Consider the following 6,000-nt stretch of genomic DNA (forward strand, 5'->3'; position numbering starts at 1 on the left):
GTGACTATCGGGCTTCCCTGGTGGTGCAGTGGTTGAGAGTCCGCCTGCCGATGCAGGGGACACGGGTTCATGCCCCGGTCCGGGAAGATCCCACATGCTGCGGAGCGGCTGGGCCCGTGAGCCATGGCCGCTGAGCCTGCGCGTCCAGAGCCTGTGCTCTGCAACGGGAGAGGCCACAGCAGTGAGAGGCCCGCGTACCGCCAAAAAAAAAAGTGGAAAGGTGACTGTTACCACAAGACAGCAGATTCACCCCTGGAAAGTATGATTTTTTTCAAGCTTTCCAACTGTTTGAAAAGCAATAACTATTTGAATTTATAGACTCTTTCCCTCTTCCAGCAGATACTGGCTTCGTGCGTTTCAGAGTTTTTCTTAAGTTTTGATGCTCCCAGTGCAGTCAGGGTCTGTCAACACGGGCTGAACTTACAGCTTGTTTGGTTTGCAGGTAGCTGACATGTACAGTATTCAAGTGCCTTTGGAGCTGGAGTCATTTAAGGATCTGACTTCAAGAAAATCCAGATGTAGCTCCCCCGCTTAGCTTCTGGAAATCCTGGAAGTCCCCAAAATGGTTCCCAGGGTTTGGTTAAATGGGACATTTCAAGTGCATTTGTTACAGAGGCCCCACTTGATGGTGGATATCTTTCTAGTGATTATTTCAATTGTTGCATCTGGGTCTCTGCTGGACATATTACGAATGTAGAAAGCCGAAAAGCAGAAGTGGGGAGCTTCTCCTGGGGAGGGGGCCAGTGGGAGAGTGGCTCATGAGGACATGAAAACTATTCAGGTGACGTGGAGTCTGGGGACAGGACAGGGGAGTTCAGAAACAAAGACGTGCACAGCAAGCAGAGGAAGACTGGGCGGGAGAAAGCCTCTCTCCGACCTCACCCTTGCAGGGTAAGAAGGTGGGGAGGGTGGGATGGAGGCTCTTTCAAGAGGCCCTCATCCTCCCCTTAGTCCTCAGAGGATTAGCTCTTCCAGCTGGCCCCTGCCCTCGCTCCCACAACACTGAGCCCTGGAATGGATCCCTCCGGTGGTACCCAAGCCTCCATATTGCCACGCCCAGTGCACATCCTTCAGTCCCCATCTGTGGCTTTATTTAAAGGTTTTACCTACTAATACTCCATATTAAACAAAGAGATGAAGTCCCTTTTCTATGATGAAGGGCAGCAGGAACCAATGTGCACCTTTACCAACCCATATAGGGCAGTAGGAACACAGACTAAAAACAGAGCTACCATATGATCCAGCAATCCCACTCCTGGGCATATATCCAGAGGAAACCATAATTTGAAAAGATACATGCACCCTAATGTTCATTGCAGCACTATTTACAACAACCAAGACGTGGAAACAACCTAAATGCCCACTGATAGATGAATGGATAAAGAAGATGTGGGATATATGTATACAATGGAATAATACTCAGCCATAAAAAAGAATAAAAATAATGCCATTTGCAGCAACATGGATGGACCTAGAGATTATCATACTAAGTCAGAGAAAGACAAATACCATATGATACCACTTGTATGTGGAATCTAAAAATACGATGCAAATGAACTTATTTACAAAACAGAAATGGATTCACAGACTTCAAAAACAAACTTATGGTTACCAAAGGGGAAAGGTGAGGGAGAGGGATAAATTAGGAGTTTGGGATCAACATATACCCACTACTACTATATATGACATATACATACACATACATACAATGTAACACATACATACTATATACGACATATACATATACTATGTATAACATATCATACTACTACTATATATAAAATAGATAGTCAACAAGGACCTACTGTCTAGCACAGGGAACTGTACTCAATATTCTGTAATAACCTGTGGGAAAAGAATCTGAAAAAGAGTGGCTATATGTGTACGTATAACTGAATCACTTTGCTGTACAATTGAAACTAACACAACACTGTAAATCAACGACACTCCAATATAAAATACAAATTTAAAAATGTTGCCCAACACAGTCCTGCAGTAGTTAAGCGCTTCTCCATAGCAGTTACTTAATCATATTCTGTTTGAGGCAGCTCTTAAAGTGGTTTTCAGTGCTGCCTCTTAAGGCAGATTAGATCTAAGATTATACGCAGATTAGAGGGCTAAGCTTCCTTAGATCTGTAAGATCTGTTCAGTCTCCTTGCTTGAGTGTCTTTCCCCCTTTTTTTTTTTTTTTTTTTTTTTGCGATATGCAGGCCTCTCGCTGTTGTGGCCTCTCCCGTTGCGGATCACAGGCTCCGGACGCGCAGGCTCAGCGGCCATGGCTCACGGGCCCAGCCGCTCCGCGGCATGTGGGATCTTCCCAGACCGGGCACGAACCCGTGTTCCCTGCATTGGCAGGCGGACTCTCAACCACTGCGCCACCAGGGAAGCCCTTTCCGCCTTTCTGATTTTGCAGTCACTGGACCACACACACCACTGCCAGTGTCTGGGGCCTCAGTGCCGCTCGCCTCCACACCCCTGGCCTCCTCCAAGCCAGAAAAGAGCCGTATGGGCCTGCTCTTTCTGAAACAGAGGGCCCTGAACACCTCCTGTATCTCGAGAAGGGCTTTTTTTTTTTTTTTACCCCTGCCACCAGCTCGGGTAAACCAAGCCAAGAGAAAATATTTTGCACACAAGAAAGAGTTCACCCCCCTGAAGATGGAGTCAGGGGATGAGACTTTCAGGAATAAATAGGTCATCGTATGGTGTTTGCAATCAGTCAGTCTTCATTTCCGCAAATGAATAGAATCACACAGCGGAAGGGGTCTGGCCAGGTCTGACACACCTTCCAGGTCCCAGAGAAAGAATGTCCTTTCATTGAGTGACCCCAGGGAAAGGGGCTATGCCCTCCTTCTGCCCCATCTGTCCAAAATTCCTCAAGAGACACTCCCAGGACATTCCTGCCCTAGGGGATCTGGCTGTTACCTGCCCTTCATCTCAGCTCAGAGTATCTGCCACATCACTCCCTCTGCTCCAGCTGCCCTGCCGTAGGTTCTGTCCATCAGACAAGCCTGAGCCACAAGCTGCTCTCTCTGCCTGGAATATTCTCTCCAGGAAGCCTGGATCAGGACCCCTGCTATGAACACCCTCTCCTGCATAATCCTTGGGAGAGCTGACAATCCCCAAAGTGGTATGAAGTAGTCAGTAAAAATTTAAGAGGTACAGGGATTAAGGTCCATCCATACACACAGAGAGGCCCATAGCAGTGAGGCAGGACATAGATGGGCCCCAAGCTAAACAGATAAAAGACAGAGACCATATATTTCTCATTCTTGAGGTCAAGGAGACCTTCCCGACTATACATGCACAGAAAAGCTCCTCGGAGGTCAAAAGGGGAGTGATATCAACCTACCCATAGGCCTCTTTGCTGGAGTCCATCTTGGCTAAGAAATGCACGCACACACGGGAGGGTCCTGAGATATACCACGTACAGATCCAGGCAAAGCAAGATGACTGGCCAAGGAAACCTGAAAGAAATGCCCCATATAAGTGATGTAAACTACCACGAGGACACGACTTTCTCTGAGTCCGCCCGTGTGTCTATCCTCCTAATAAACAATTTACTTCTTTCACTACTTTCTGTCTTTGTGGGAATTCATTTCTGCAAAGCTGAAGGGCCAGGGCCTTGTCACTGGTCATTAGTCTAGTGGCTAGGATTCACCGCTCTCACCATTATGGCCTGACCTCAGTCTCTGGCCGGGAACCAAAATCCTGCTTCAAACCACTGCAGGCCAAGGCCACCCAAGATCAGCAGGACCCGCTAAAAACCATGAAGGACGATGCTCTTCTGTGGAACCTGGTGGAAGGGGGCTGGGAGGCTCAAATAGTTTCCCCCCTCCATGCCATCCAGAGCTTAGACTCCCTCCCAGTTCAGTAGCGTTGCTGCCACCTGGTGGTCATTTCTGGAACTTCCTCCAAGAGACTTGCAAGCCCTGCTCCTCACTAAATCCAACTTCCTTCATCTCAGTTTTGGCCATGGGTGTACAGACGTACAACCCACCAGTGGTACGCAGCCACGGCCTTGGATGAATGTGTGACGCAGGTGGCATTTGTATTCATTTCAGGGCCTCCCTTTCAGAACTACTCAGTACCTTTCATCATTCCTATTTGGGGGAAAGTGATAAACTAAAGCACTGGAAAACTAATGTTTCCCTCTTATCACCTTAGAGCTATAGGAAGACGGCAATGCTTAATCAAAGGGTCGAGCATCCAGTGGTGGAATTCCAAGTATCGGAGGCCAGAACTGTTATGGACTGAATACTGGTGTCCCTCCTAAGTCCATGTGTTGAAGCCCAAATGCCTAACATGATGGTATGCGGTGGGGGGAGGGCGCCTTTGGAAGGTAATGAAGGTTAAATGAGGTCATGAGGGTGAGGCCCTCCTGTTAGGATTAATGCCCTTCTAAGAAGACACCTGACTCTGAGAAAATATTTGAAGAGATTATAGTTGAAAACTTCCCTAACATGGGAAAGGAAATAGGCAATCAAGTCCAGGAAGCATAGAGAATCCCACACAGGATAAACCCAAGGAGAAACACGCTGAGACACATATTAATCAAACTATCAAAAATTAAATACAGGGACTTCCCTGGTGGCGCAGCGGTTAAGAATCTGCCTGCCAGTGCAGGGGACACGGGTTCAAGCCCTGGTCCGGGAAGATCCCACATGACAAAGAGCAACTAAGCCTGTGCACCACAACTACTGAGCCTGCACTCTAGAGCCCGTGAGCCACAACTACTGCAGCCCGCATGCCACAACTACTGAAGGCTGCGCACCTAGAGCCTGTGCTCCGCAACAAAGAGAAGCCACCACAATGAGAAGCCCACACACTGCAACAAAGAGTAGACCCCACTCGCCACAACTAGAGAAAGCCCGCATGCAGCAACTAAGACCCAACACAGCCAAAAAATAAATAAATTTATTTTTAAAAATTAAATACAAAGAAAAAATATTAAAAATCAGCAAGGGAAATGCAACAAATAACATACAAGGGAATCCCCATAATGTTATCAGCTGATTTTTTCAGCAGAAACTCTGCAGGCCAGAAGGGAATGGCAGGATATATTTAAAGTGATGAAAGGGAAAAACCTACAACCAAGATTACTCTACCCAGCAAGGATCTCATTCAGATTCAACAGAGAAATCAAAAGCTTTACAGACAAGCAAAAGCTAAGAGAATTCAACACCACCAAACCAGCTCCACAACAAATACTAAAGGAACTTCTCTAAGTGGGAAACACAAAAGAAGAAAAAGACCTACAAAAACAAACCCAAAACAATTAAGAAAATGGTAATAGGAACACACATATCCATAATTACCCTAAATGTGAATGGATTAAATGCTCTAACCAAAAGACACACACTGGCTGAATGTATACAAAAACAAGACCCATATATACACTGTCTACAAGAGACCCACTTCAGACCTAGGGACACATACAGACTGAAAGTGAGGGGATGGAGAAAGACATTCCATGCAAATGGAAATCAAAAAAAAGCTGGAGTAGCAATACTCATATCAGACAAAATAGACTTTAAAATAAAGACTATCATAAGAGACAAAGAAGGACACCACATAATGATCAAGGGATCAATCCAAGAAGATATAACAATTATAAATATATATGCACCCAACATAGGAGCACCTCAATACATAAGGCAAATGCTAACAACTGTAAAAGAGGAAATTGACAGTAACACGGTAATACTGGGGGACTTTAACACCCCACTACACCAATGGACAGATCATCCAGACAGAAAATTAATAAGGAAAAACAAGATTTAAATGATACAATAGACCAGATAGATTTAATTGATATTTATAGAACATTCCATCCGAAAACAGCAGAATACACTTTCTTCTCAAGTGCACATGGAACATTCTCCAGGATAGATCACACCTTGGGTCACAAAGCAAGCCTTGGAAAATTTAAGAAAACTGAAATCGTATCAAGCATCTTTTCTGACCACAACACTGTGAGATTAGAAATCAATTACAAGAAAA

This window comes from Phocoena phocoena, chromosome 2, assembly GCF_963924675.1.
Source record: "Phocoena phocoena chromosome 2, mPhoPho1.1, whole genome shotgun sequence".
Lineage (NCBI taxonomy): Eukaryota > Metazoa > Chordata > Mammalia > Artiodactyla > Phocoenidae > Phocoena > Phocoena phocoena.